The sequence below is a fragment of the Thalia democratica genome, chromosome 7 (assembly GCF_965202585.1).
Source record: "Thalia democratica chromosome 7, ktThaDemo2.hap1.1, whole genome shotgun sequence".
In the NCBI taxonomy this organism is placed as follows: Eukaryota; Metazoa; Chordata; class Thaliacea; order Salpida; family Salpidae; genus Thalia; species Thalia democratica.
This window is the reverse complement of record NC_139171.1, coordinates 26,958,186-26,973,478: the sequence shown is the minus strand read 5'-3', so window position 1 is coordinate 26,973,478 and position 15,293 is coordinate 26,958,186.

The following is a 15,293-nucleotide window of genomic DNA, read 5'->3' as shown; positions in this document are numbered from 1 at the left end:
CCTGAAGTTAAGGCAACTTTGTACAATATAAAGTTTCAACTAAGCTAATATTTGTATTAATAACTTTGTTTTGAACAATAATAAAGGTTTTAAAACAATTTTCAAACTAAAAGTATAAATCTAAAGTACTACATTAATAACTCTAGTTCATTTAATTTCAAATAAATGTTCAATATTTTAAGTTTTTAAATTTATCATTTATGTTGCAAGCTACTTTACCTATTTTATAATTAAAAACAAACTTTTTTTTTAAATATATAACTTGCCTCATGCTTTTGTATAGTTTTTATATAACTATTTAACTCTTGAAAAATTATCAATTGAGTTTTTCTTTTTGTTTTAATAAAGAAAAGCTTCTTTATTTATAAAACATAAAACAAATACAAATGATTAGTTTTTTAAAAGATTTTACTAGGTGGCGCTAAAGAGCATAAACTTTTTTAAATACATAACAAGATTATATTTTTAATCAGCATAACAGCTAAAATATAATTAATGTTAAATAAATAAAAAATATTACCTTTTCCTAGTGAAAAAAAAAATTATTGAAATTGCCACTTAGGTTTTAAAAATTATTCCAATTTTAGTGTTATATTACTTCTTATTTGATAACAAACTATAAATAAAAAAGACAACTTTTACCAAAAAGAAAGTGTAGTACCAAAGAGGGCGCATAATAAATTCTTTAGAAATATATTAGAGGACGTCATCGCTTTTTTATTTCTTTAATAGGAGCATTAATATAAACAATTGAAAGTCCTTACTTTAGATGAAAAAAAAATATTTTAAACTGCTGATGTTTAAAACTTTTCTGTAAACTTTTGTTATTATTACTTAGGTCTGATTTTTTTAGTTAATTTATCACAAAAGAACAACGATATTACATCGACTAATAAAACTTCAAATATTTGCTTAATGAGAGGCTAAAAGTAAATATTTGCAAATACATACACGTCTATCTGTATGTAAAGTACACTTGCATTTTTCTAAATTACTATTCATTTTTAACCTATTCATTTTGCTAAAACAAATAAGGCTTGTACAGAACGTTTTTTAAAAAAGTTGCTGAAACTGATAACATCTTAGAGCTAGACTTTGCTCAAGTTAAAGATATTTTACTATAGTCTCAAATGCTGATTGATTCATAACTTGAAGTGTTTTATGCGTTAGATAAATATAGTAACATGATAATTGAAGAAATACACAAGTTTGCTAAACATCTTTTATTAACAACCCGGCTTCGTTTATTGTTTAAAATTGCTTTTAAATCACCTGTGAGTAAAAATATTTTTTAAAACAGTGAATGCAAACGCGAGCTTGAAAACAAGAATCTTTTTCAAAGTCTGAAACAGAAAAAATACGATGAAAGGGTTTGTTATCATAATTCGTATTTTTTTTGTAATCATCGAAGTCTAAAGAAAACAAACGGTTAAAACTTTTAAAAGAAAAACATCTATATGGAATAATGTACTTGTTTCAGATGATGATTTTATTACTAAGTAAGTTTGATAAAAGTAAAACTTATTTTTGGTTTTTTTTTTAAACTTACCAATACTTGAAAATAAACATTTCCATAGTGTCTGGCAGAAAATTTCATGCTAGAAAACCCCAAAAACATATTTAAACGATAAAAAGAAAGCAAAATGGAGCTCAAAACTTATAAGCTTTGATTTTACAATTACGATTTCTTATGATTGTTCTGCTTTATCAAATGTTAAAAGTTTTGGTCAGTGAATGTTGTATTTGCTTTGTTAGATAAGCACCTTTGCACAGTTATTGCTAGAATTTTGTATGTATATTGGGCAGTAAATACAAATGTGAATTGATAATAAAAATAGTACATATTACACAATTGTATGATCATTTTTAAAAGTCATAATGATAATAATTATTGTATGTATCATAAAAGCCAATTAATAAAAAAAGCAAATTGTTAATTTGACATTTTTGTAATAAAATCTAATAATTTGTTGACTTTAAATAGTACAACTAGACTTCGGTCACAATTTTTCAAAACTAACAGATAATTTAGTAACAGGACAACAAATTGCACTTGATAACTGTTTAAGTTTTATGAAAAGTGTTTTGAGCTACAATCCTTGTTCATCCAAGCGTTTAAGAGAAAGCTCGCAAGCTCAAGTGTTATACTGGTGCAAGCTAAGGGAGAAAATAAAAAGCAGATAAGAAGTACCTGTGAAAATGAAAAAAAAAATGCTATATAAATCAGCCACAGAGAGTGGTACCTCATTTCAGCCACAGCCTTTCAGCAGTATACATGTTGTTCAAGCATAGACATTTGTATAGTTTGATTTGTAAACTTTTTATTTAAGAATGTTTCTTTTCATAAATATTTTTACAATTTTAGTTTCAAGCAGCTTTTTCATTTTGATAAAAAACTTTTTTCTGTCAAACATTTAACATTGCAGCAAATTAAAGTTAGCTCTAAATAATTTACTATTTTTCAATATTCAAGCTAACACAGATCAGTTTAATATTTTAAAATAATTAGGCTAACTAAAGTCAACTCAGGCCAGTTTAAAACTATTTAATATTTTTTGATTTATGATTAAAAAAAAACGTAAGCTAGTATGTATGTTTTCTGGAAACTTTCTGAGGTTTTATTGACTTTATATAGTTATTTAGATATAATAAGGAATTTAGTAAAACTGCTTCATATCCAGCATTACTATACTGATATGCTTGTATATAAGCATATCGTTATTCTTATTATGAGTCAGTCTAACAAATGATTCATGTTAAAACTAACTTATAGCACAAAAACATTCGTGAAAGTCCTTTCAAAAACATCTTTGAAATGAAAAACACTAAAAAGTAATAAAAAAAACTACAACAAATATATATTAAAAAAAAATTATACAGGGTTTTAAATTTTATTTCTTATTTAAATGTATTAAGTTATAACTTAGTTTTAAAGATTTAAAGTTTTACTCAGATTGCTAAAATAAACTTTTTAGTTTGCAAGTTTTAAAACTTCAGCTTAAAGTCTGTAATGATATTTTTTATTATATAATTTCTTAACTGAGCATATGATTAAATTTAGTAACATTCATTTGATATTATGTTAGTGATTTCTCCCTAATTTCAAGTACTTATTGTATTTTTAGATTTTTCTTGTAGATGAACATTGAGCTTCTGTAGATTACTTTATTTATGTAAACTTTTTTTTAAGTTTTTATAAAGTTACAGACTCAAACCTTTTACTTCCAACATGCATCAAAAACTTTTAGTTATTCATTATAAAACAATTAGGGTAGAATTTTATTTATTTAAATTCAAATTACACAGATTATAATATTTGAGCTGTTATGCATTTTCCTATTTTATTTTTAAGTTGTTGTCAAACGACTTATATCCTACGTTTTGACTGCTATTTAATTAAATTTTTATGTATATCTTATTGTATTTAGTTTTTATTTGTAAAGTAACTAGTTAAATATTTCAGATACTTAGATAAAGCATAAAATATGGAATACGTTTTGAGACTAACCATTGGAAAGAATAACATTGATGAAAGCACTTCTAATAAGCATGTGGCCTAAAATCGAGAAAGTTTACATAACTCAAAAGGCCAGTTATGTGGTATAACCAACTGTTAAAGAAGCAAAATTATTGCTGGAGTCCAAATCAATGAATTATGAAGGTTACTTTTTAAAAGTGGAGTAGCTAGATAGAAAGACAAGGAAAGATTTCAAAAGTTTAATCAAGACTGCTTCAACTGAAAATAAATGTGACACGCTATCAAATGAACTTACCTGTTTACAAACGCAGATTGAAACAGAGACTGTTCCTGACAAAAGTCATCAAAACAGTAATGAAAAGAAACCTACATATTCATCGGTAAGCACTTACATGATACATTAAAGTATAAAAGATTACTCTAAACATCATAAAATTGTTTGTTTTACTAATTCTTTACAGTTTATTAAGTCTATATAGTCTATGTCTTGTTAAAAATAATAAAACCAGACTAAAAATTTATATTATTATGTTTAGCATTTAGTAACGCTTAACACTGTCTTATATACAAAAGAAATAGGAGTAAAATTAACTTTTATTTATTAAAAAGTTTATCTTTACAGATATTACGAAAAAATACTAAAGCAATGAAAACACTTAAGTTAAGAATATACGTATCGATAAAAACTATACTCAGTTATTTGCAAAACTAAGAAGAAACAAGTATCTTAAAGAGATAAAAACATCAATATGGTTGAAATATTTAAACAACTCAATGAAACAACTTACTTGGGAGCACACTGCTATGCAAAGTTTTGTTAAAAAAGACCAATTTTCTTTGATTCAGTACGATGCGAACACAACACTTACAATAATAGCGTTAACACTAGCAAACTCAAAAACTAACTCACCAAAACCAGCACGTTACTGAATTTAAGCGGTTAGAAGACTTTAAGAGAAAAGAAAGAAAGTAGTGCACCGCTTTAGACTTGAGAAAAACAATGCTAAATTGTTACATTATGTTAACTTATTTCGCCATTTTGGAATTTACACTTATGGTTAAGAAAATATTATCTTTAATTAGTTTTGAATTTGTAAAAAAAACCACTAAACAACCTCTAATATAGAAGCATAAATGAAAAATGACCGCCGGCTGTCGTCGATTTATATCTTGTTAATTGTAAAAAAAATATCACTTTACTTTGAAATTGCTTTAAAATTCGTAGATGACGTGCAGAATTAGTTAAAAATTTTGAACAATTTATAAAAAAAAACAAAAAAACTGAAAAATTTTTAGAAGTTCATCACTGATAGTACTCGACCCCGTTGTTTCCGTACGCGCTCTTCGTACATGCTTGGTCTCTTCATTTGTTCTCCAACTCGGCCACCGTACGCTGATGGTATATTAAATCTCTGCGTCTCCTTCGCTAAATTGTTGATGACTTTTGATTCTCAAGCCGTTTTCGTGCGAAGGTGCAAAAAGAGTGTAATCAACTACTTGAATTAATTTAATTACAAGTAAAAATATAAAGAAGACACTTTTTTAAGTATTTTAAATTACTTTCAAGTATGTTTACAAAAAACTTTAACACACTTAAAGCTTTAGTTTAAACGAATTATTTTAATACAAACGTTTAGCGTATTAAAATCATTTCACATTAAACACGAGTTATTTGACAAAACAAGCAATTACTTGCGTTTCAAAAGTTTAAACTTGTTTTCGTAAAAATATATAGCTATTGAACTTTGTACTAATTTTATAATTTTAATTTTCTAGGGAAGTTAAAAACAAAGTTGTTTGTTAGCGTTAAAATACTTGATAAGATTTTTAATAGCTCGAATGACCTTATTAAAAATGTTTTTTTATAAGTAAGCTGAAGTGTACAACAACAAAAAAACATGGTAATAAAGTTTTTTACTAGCAATTACTAAGGTTATTATAGTACAACTGTAAATATTATAGTTTAAAGTTTGAACATAAAATTGTTGCTAAAAAAATTTAAATTAAGTATAACAAATTAAAGCAATTTTTTTTCAATTTTAGTAAGACCTCAGCATAAAATTTAAGTAAAAAATTAAACTTCAAAAATAATAGGAGAAGGTCGAGAAAAGGAACAATTGAGATCGGAGCACTCGAAGTGGAGTTTGGATTACGACTCCGTTTCGGATAGTAAATCATTGTTATTATAATTTCCCTTGTAATTCAACTAAATTGATGAAGTTTGTTTTCTATATTTCATAAGCTGTCCTGTAGCAAAACGAAGTAATACAAATAGACTGAACAAAAACAAAGTTTAACTCAGTTATAATAAAATGTTTCAACCTGTTTAAGTTCTTCAGCTAAATCTTTCAACTTGATTAGAGTTATTAAAATTAAACTATTTGCTAACAAATTAAATTTATTTGACTTTAGAAAATATGTGTTTTGTTTATATATTTTTTATATTTGAAAGTATAAATGAAAATATATGTCCTTTCATTTCAACCTTTATCTTAAAAAGTACTTTAAAAAAAGTTTAATCCTTGTACGTATCTTGAAATATGCCAGCTTGTTTAATACTAAGCTTTGTGTTATATAAAACATTACATTGCCTTAAGCTTAAATATCCATTATAATACCTTCAGCAAATTTAAATATTTTAAGTTATAAAAAATATTTTTTTAATTAATACAAAAGTATATAACTAAAAGTATGACCTCTATTTAAATAAAACATTTAAATCTTTAATTACATTAGACGTTTTTACTTGATTATTCATTAGTTGGTTTGAAAATATAGGAAGATAAGATATTTTCTAAATACTACTACCCTGGCTAACTAAGGAAAGTTAAAATGTATTTTATAGTCAGGTTAGTTTCAAAGAACCTGAATATAAAAACTTTTAAAATTTAATGTAGCTTAAATAGAAATATTCAAACTTCTTGCTCAATTGTTAACAGCAGTATTAAACTGATTTTATAACTGGCATCACTTCAGCTATACAATTAAACAAATTTCTTTTTTATTATTAATGTCAATGAGTAAAAGTTAGTGTACACCACGGATACCTTTTTAAATCTTCTCCAGAGCAAGTAGATTTCTAATGTTTATTTTGTTTAAAGGTCGACAACAAAATGAAATTATAGCACATAAGTAACTGCTAAGCTGAGCAAAAATTAATTTTTAAAATAATGAAATTGAAAACTACTTAGGGTAGTGTAAGTTTTTTAGTTTTTATATTTAACAACTAATGTTTAATTAACTTTTTTACTGAAAATGCAGAATAAATTTAGTTAACAATCTCTTAGGAGTCAAGTGTATCCTCATACTAATTACTAATCAGTTCAATCTTAAAACTCTTAAGTTTTAATCTCTGCAATCTTTTTATAAATTATTTATCTTTTTTGTTTAACTAGATGTCTAATCAAATTACTAACTTTAAAAATGTTCTTGGCAGAATTGCAAAAAATAAATAATTCTAAGTACTAAACAATCTGAAAATTTCTGCAAATACTCCTTTCAAATGTTATAACCTAGGAACAATTGTTATTTGAAAAAAGAAAAATAAGGCAACTATCTCTCACTGTATTTTAAGTTATTGTGTGTACCAATCAGAATTTTACTTAGCTTTTAAACAACAAACTTTAATTTGTTACTTATGGTTTATATAAAATAAAATTACTGTTATTTATCTATTTTGAAATAATATCTATTAAATTTCATTTAAATGAAAATTAAGTATAATTAAATTCATTCCTTTATTATTTATTCATAGTTTAATACTGGATGGAATTTAATCTTTAATATGACATGGAGTTCTGATTACTATCTAATAAAAAGTTCAAGTTTTGTATAAATAATGTTTTAGTTTTTAAATGACTTTAAAGTGTTTTTAGTTTTTGAAAATCGTTCCTGCCATGATTAAAAGAACCATTTTGGTTTTTCAACTTAGTATATATATGTGTTGCATGAGGTATTTAACAATTAATAGTCAAAGTTAGTGTTAGGTAAAACAGCCAAATAGGAATCACTGAACTATTTATTTAATTTGAGTTTGAGATTATCAGTTTGAGTTTTAGTTAAAATTTACAGTTATTTTCATATAATATAGTTAACTATAGAGTTTTTTAAGTTATGTAGGGTAGACTTCACATGTAATAAAACATTTAATATTTTGTTTTAATTATAAAAGTAAATAAGTGTTTATTGTGTTTTGGTATAAATTTTTTTTTATTATAATATAAACGAAAGCATTTATTTAAAATACTTTAAGAATTCATTACTCATTTATACTTGAGTTAAAAAATTGTGATTAAAACTGTCCTTATAATTCTGCAAAAGTAAATTATTAAAAATAACAAGTTTTGTGTTTTAAAATTACATTTTTTTAGTTTGTTCTAATTTGATCATCTTATTCTAACTGTGTGCTAATACAGACATTCTAATAGTGCTTTTATTTTTTATTTAAAGTAAAAATTATTATCTATTGATGACTTTCAATCTATAAAAACTAAATACGTTATGGAAACTTTTATTGATTTAAAAATTAATACTATTTAAAATCTTCAAAACACAAAGATTTCCTTGTTTTAAATTTTAACAAGTTTTAAAAAAGTATTCCAAATTTTTTAGAGGCGTACAGGATTGCCACTTTACCTGAAAACCTGGAAAAACCTTAAAAAACCAATAATTTGACAATTTAGGCAAAAAAAACCTGTAGAAACGTGGAATTTGAGGAATTTTGAAAAAAAGCCTAGAAAACCTTGAAAAACCAGGAATTTTAACAATTTTCACATTTTCAGTAGTAAAATTATGGTTTGACTCAAAAAATCTATCATATAAATAAAATTTACATTATCATTACAAAATTTTTATACTATTTAACTCAGTTTCTTACCTTAGACTTAACATTAAACTAAAAATAGATCCAAAAATTTCAACTTTAAAAAACCTCGAAGAAATTTGCAAAACCTGGAAAATAAAGTTGCAGTCCTGGGTCCAAATTTTAAATTATTTTTTACTAGTGAACTAAAAAAATGTAAACTTAAGATTCTTTTTTAATTAAAGAACATTAAGGGTATTAAATACCAGAATACAAAGTGAAGCTTCTTTATTAAAGACTAATTTTAAAATTTTAAGTTTTATAAAATTGATGTTTACTACAAATATAATATACTGTAAATATATTGTTTTTAAAAAGTAGACAAAGTGATGTATGATTAAAAATGTGTAGCATTTTTAGAGCTATGTTCCAGTAAATAATTAAAGAACATTGCCTCATATCAACTTTGTAGCAGTTGTAGCAGGATATAAAACTTCATTTGTTAACTATTGAATTAAGTAAAAAATTTTGAGTCAAAGTTTTTGTTCATCCAACCGTTTAAGAGAAAGCAAGGTCACGTGTTTTACTGATGCAAGTTTGCATTTGCATACTACAGCCATATATAAATATACATCAGTTGGAGAGTGGATGCATTCTAGCCACAGCTTGCTGCAGTAAACATGTTATTCCAGAATATACATTAAAACTGTTTCATTAATTTGTATAAAACTCTTATTTAAGATTGTTTTTTTTTTAATATTTTTTTTTAGTTTAGTGTTTTCCAATTTATTCTTATTTAATTTAAAGATTCCAAAAATGGAACTATTTTATTTGAAAAAATCTTGTAACAAATAATCTTAGTCATTTAACTTCAGTGTTTGTTTGTTTTCTAATGAATATCAATTGTTAAAATTTTTTATCTCCTAAAATGTAGTTACTTAATAAGTACTCAATAAAAGTGTTTTCAAACACAACGTCTTGTACTAATTTTGTTTAGCAAAATAAATATTTTAGCTGTAACAGTCATAAAAAACACTTAATTTTTACATAAATGTATAATTTGAATACCCGTGACTCTAGGTTTATTTTTAAATCAAGTTTGTTCTCTTTTTCTTACTCTTTCATTCAATTACGTCATCATCAATTTACTCACAAACTGTATCTCAAACTATATGAAATATTAATAAGCATAAATCAAAATTATAACTGAAAGATATTTGTTTATGCTTTTTAACTTAGTTTTAGATTCAGTTTTTTTTTAGAACAGTTTGTTTAAAAAGGTTCAAATTTTTTAAAGATTTTTTTTAACCAATATTAAGAACTGAAGAGAAATGGGAAAATATTACTTATAAATAAGTATTATATATTTGTAAATATATATTTTTTATTTTTTTGAAAGTAAGCTAAAATTTAAAAAAAAAACAGACACATTTAGTTTCATTTATATAAATTAGTTTTAAATTTTTAGTAAGACTAGTGGTAGCTTAAAACTAATAAATTTAATATGGGTTTGAGTCCATCTCTTATAGAATCGTCTTAGTACAAAATATCATTCATTTTTTATTATTACTCGAAGATTGTGTATAAAGTTTTAAAACAATTTAAAAATATTATAAATGCATAAGAGTTAGGATCTACTTTTGATACCAAGTCGACTTTATGAAGTAGCATTAAAGCTAGATATTAAACTGCATTTGTTAACTGTTTAAATTTAGTAAATATTTATAAGTTAAAGTTTTTGTTCATCTAAGCGTTTAAGAGAAAGCATGATCAGGTGTTTACTGATGCAACTTTGCATTTGAATACTAATGCTTTATATAACCACACATCAGTTTGAGAAGGGATTCATTCTAGCCAAAGATTGCTGCAGTAAACATGTTATTCCAGAATAGACATTTATACTGTTTGATAAATTTGTATAAAGCTTTTATTTAAGAATGTTTTCTTCTAATAAGTATTTTTGTAATTTTGTTTTATGCACTTAAATCTTACTTAAATTTAAAAATTCCCAAGAAAAAATTACTTTAGATTTATTTTTCACCTAATGGTTTAAATAATACTCTAATTAACTTTAAAGCATAACTTTTTTTGTTTCACAGGTTTTTAATTTTTGTAAGTCTTGACAATGATTTTTTAATACAAGATATTCATTAATTATGAAGCCAATTTTAATATAGATCATCCCTAATTATTTATTAATATCAGTATAAATATGATCAAACTTATTATTCATTTGGGTTTGTAATGTGGGTGTAAAACATACTTTAACCTTACATTTGTTCGTTGTTTAAAATTTTATTGCACATAGTTCACGAATAAAAAAATAAATAATTATGTGTATTTCATCCTTACTAAAAATTATTACATATTTAACATCTTGGTAATTTTACATTTTCAACCAACAACGAAAGTTTTAGAGATTTAGATTACAAAATTTTAATTTTTATTCCTAGAAAGCTGAGTAGTTTTTACCTAAATCTAACATTCAAAACCTCAGGGTGTCAATTTTCGCTTCAAAAATAGATAACGTTGATAAAATAGAATAAATCGAATTTTAAGTTAAATAACCATTAATATTTGCTGTAGGCACTTGGTGATATCAGTTGCTTGTAGATGAGCTAGCAATAATAACCTAGTATTAAATAACTATTTAGGGTAGATTTTTTTTTATTTAAAATCAAGTTACACAGATTATAATATTTGAGCTGTTATGCATTTTCTTTTTTTATTCTTAAGTTGTTGTCAAACGACAAATATACTACGTTTTAACAACTATTTAGTTAAATTTTTTTGTATATCTTATTGTATTTAGTATTTATTTGCATAATAACTAGTTTAATATTTCAGATACTAAAAAGCATAAAATATGGAAAACGTTTTGAGACTAACCATTGGAAAGAATAACATTGATGAATGTTTAATGAAAGCACTTCTAATAAGCATGTGGCCTAAAATCGAGAAAGTTTACATAACTCAAAAGGCCAGTTATGTGGTATTACCAACTGTTGAAGAAACAAAATTAATGCTTGAGTCCAAATCAATGAATCTTGAAGGTTACTTTGTAAAAGTAGAGAAGCTAGATAGAAAGACAAGAAAAGATTTCAAAAGTTTAAGCAAGATTGCTTCAACTGAAAATAAATGTGACACGCTATCAAATGAACTTACCTGTTTACAAACGCAGAATGAAACAGAGACTGTTCCTGACAAAAGTCATAAAAACAGTAATGAAAAGAAACCTACCTATTCATCGGTAAGCACTTAAATGATACATTAAAGTGTAAAAGATTACTCTAATTATCATAAAAATGTTTGTTTTCCTAATTCTTTACAGCTTATTAAGTCTATACAGTCTATGACTTTGTTTAAAATATTTAAACAGACTAAAAATATATACTATTATGTTTAGCATTTATTAACGCTTAACACTGTCTAATATACAATATAAATAAAAGTAGAATTAACTTTTTTTTATCAAACAGTTTATTTTTACAGATATTACGAAAAAATACTAAAGCAATGACAACACCCAAAGTGAAGAATAGACATATCGATAAAAACTATACTCAGTTATTTGCAAAACTAAGAAGAAACAAGTATCTTAAAGAAATCGAAACATCAATATGGTTGAAATATTTAAACTACTCAATGAAGCAACTAACTTGGGAGCAAAATGTTATGCAAAGTTTTGTTAAAAAAGACCAATTTGCTTCGATTCAAATGAGTTGCAGTGATCTTTGGTCAATAGCAAACGAACAAAGCTACATAGAAGATCCAGTTTTAGACGCAGTCCTAAACGACAACTTCAAAAATCATGAAAAAATAGGGTTCATTGAAACAAGTGTTTTCAACGCAATTGAAAACCCTCACTTCAGTGAAACAACTGTGACTCCATTCAAAAATGACAAAGACGCGTACGTTGCCGTCAAGAACATAAACAACAATCACTGGATATTCGTTTTTATCAATTTCAAAAACAAGACACTTTATGTTGTGGATCCAAGGCAAAGTGATAAGCAGATAAAAACTGCAATAAGAATTTTGAAAGCTTTTAAACGAGTGCACCATAACAAAATCAATGCGAGTGAAACATCGAAATGGAACTTTATGAGCAATGAATGGGAAATTGATTGTATTAAGCACAGTATTCAGAGAGATTGTGTCAACTGCGGTATTTATTGCATTGAATACGCTTTGAAGGTTAAAAAAGAATTTCCTATCATACCTTCGTACCTACACGTTGAAAGTAACTTTGATGACAAAAGGCAGTTTTATACTGCAGTGTTATTAAACGTTTCAAAACCAAAGCTTAAAGTCAATGATGAAACAATTAGAGAAGAAGAAAACAATTATATTGAATATCCTTATTATGTGAGTAAAACTGTAGATGAAGACGGATTTGAACTGGTTACAACATAAAAAAGAAAAAAAACTTGAAAAAAGAAAATAGAATTTGAAAGAGCTATTTGTAAACTGTTTTATTTTATTATGTTTCCGAAATTAAACATTTATTTATATTCGCTACAATAAACAAAGCAATTTACCAAAATAAACAATGTTTGTTTTTTTTTACCTGTATAGTTTTTTACAGCAACACAAAGAATTGTACGACATAAATTATTTTGCTCCTGGATTTATTGAATGGGTAGTCAAATGTTTTAGAAGCGAAATAAGTTTAAACTCAAAACTAGAGCTATAGCTATACTTAATTCAGCTAACTTTTAAATGTACTAGATACCAGTAACGACGCGGGGTAATTTTGATAGGGGTCGCGGAAACACTATGCATCCAGGCAAATCCCCTTACTTTAATGTTTTTTTATTTAACTTTGAGTTTAACCGATTTACCGTTTTTAAATTAGTACTTATTTATGCAAACCGTGCTATTAACTGACTTACGCGTTATAACAAAATCGGTGACGGTAATTAAATTTTTAGAATTAACTTAGCTAAGTCGACTTAATTAAATCCGAATTAACTCAGACTATAATTTAAGCTTAATCTAATTAAGTAATTAGATTGTTAGAATGCCTTAACTAATTATATATAAAGAAATCGAGTCTTAGAAACAAAAAGCTGTATTACGATGAATAGAAAATGCGATAAACACAATAACAAACTTTACAAATCGCCATCGTACAAAAACAGTAACCATCGTAGAAAATTACGATGCGAACACAACACTTACAGCAATAGCGTTAACACTAGCACACTCAAAAACTAACTCACAAAAACCAGCGCGTTACTGAGTTTAAGCGGTTTGAAGACTTAAAGAGAAAAAAGTAGAACACCGCTTTAGACTTAAGAAAAACAATGCTAAATTTTTACATTATTTTCACTTATGCCATTTTGGAATTTACACTTATTATTGTTAAGAAAATATTATTTTAATTAGTTTTAAATTTGTAAAAAAAACACCAAACAACCTCTAATATAGAAGCATAAATGAAAAATGACCGCCGGCTGTCGTCGATTTATATCTTGTTATTTATAAAAGAATATCACTTTACTTTGAAATTGCTTTAAAATCCGTAGATGACGTGCGGAATTACTTAAAAATTTTGAAAAATTTACAAAAAGCCAAAAAAACTTAAAGAATTTTTTGAAGTTCATCACTGATTGTACTCGACCCCGTTGTTTCCCGTACACGCTCTTCGTACATGCTTGGTCTCCCCATCTGTTGTCCAACTCGGCCACCGTACGCTGATGGTATATTAAATCTCTGCGTCTCCTTCGCTAAATTGTTGATGACTTTTGATTCTCAAGCCGTTTTCGTGCGAAGGTGCAAAAAGAGTGTAAGCAACTACTTGAATTAATTTAATTACAAGTAAAAGTATAAAGAAGACACTATTTTATGTATTTAAAAGTACTTTCAAGTATTTTTATCAGAAACTTAAACAAATTTATAGCTTCAGTTTAAACGAATATTTTTTTATACAAACGTTTAGCGTATAAAAATCTTTTCACATTTAACACGAATTAGTTGACAAAACAAGCAATTACATGCGTTTCAAAAGTTTAAACTTGTTTTCGTAAAATTATAGAGCTATTGAACTTTTTACTAATTTTTAACGCTTTGATATTCTAGGAAAGTTAAAAAAAAGTTGTTTGTTAGCGTTTAATTACTGACTAAGATTTTTAATAGCTCGAATGACCTTATTAAAAATGTGTTTTTATAAGTAAGCTGAAGTGTATAACAACAAAAAAAAACATGGTAATAAAGTTTTTTACTAGCAATTACTAAGGTTATTACAGTAAAACTGTAAATATGATAGTTTGAAGTTTGAACATAAAATTGTTGCTAAAAAAATTGAAATTAAGTTTAACAAATTAAAGCATTTTTTTTTAGTATTAGTAAGAGCTCAGCATAAAATTTAAATTAAAGATTAAACTTCAAAAATACTCCTTCAATTTCTTACGACCCGATTTCGTCCTAAGCTTTGCTCAGAAAGCTTCTTAGATTAGCTTTGTGCTATAATTAAATAAAACAAATTACTCTTTTGGTGCTCTTAACTTTTCGCTGTAAAAATTAATTAACCGTAAAGTATTAATAACATCTTAGTTTAATTTTCCAGCGGTGAAAAATCGCGTACGAAGTAATACTCAAAGTTTCACTACCGTTTATTTTCTGACTAATTATATTTCGACTTTAATAGTTTAGAGCGCCATCAACGGAAAATGAACCAAAATAATTCGCGATTAGTTTTAAAAATGTGAGCTTCAATATTGTTAAAGATGTTTCGGTTTTTAAACGCCATTTGTGAAATATAAGCCAAACTAATTCGTGGTTTGTCTTAAAAATGCGTGCTTCCCTGTTGCTTAAACTTTCATTGGCTTTATATCGCCATTTGTGAAATATAACCCAAAATAATTTGGGGTTCGTTTTAAAAACCTGCTCTAAGCTATGTTCTTGCTATGTTATTTGCAATCGTTTCGCGTTTAGAGTAAGAAATATGTTTTTTTTGTTAAGAATTCGCGATTAGTTTTAACATTTATTTTAGTTTTGCCGTTTTGTGAC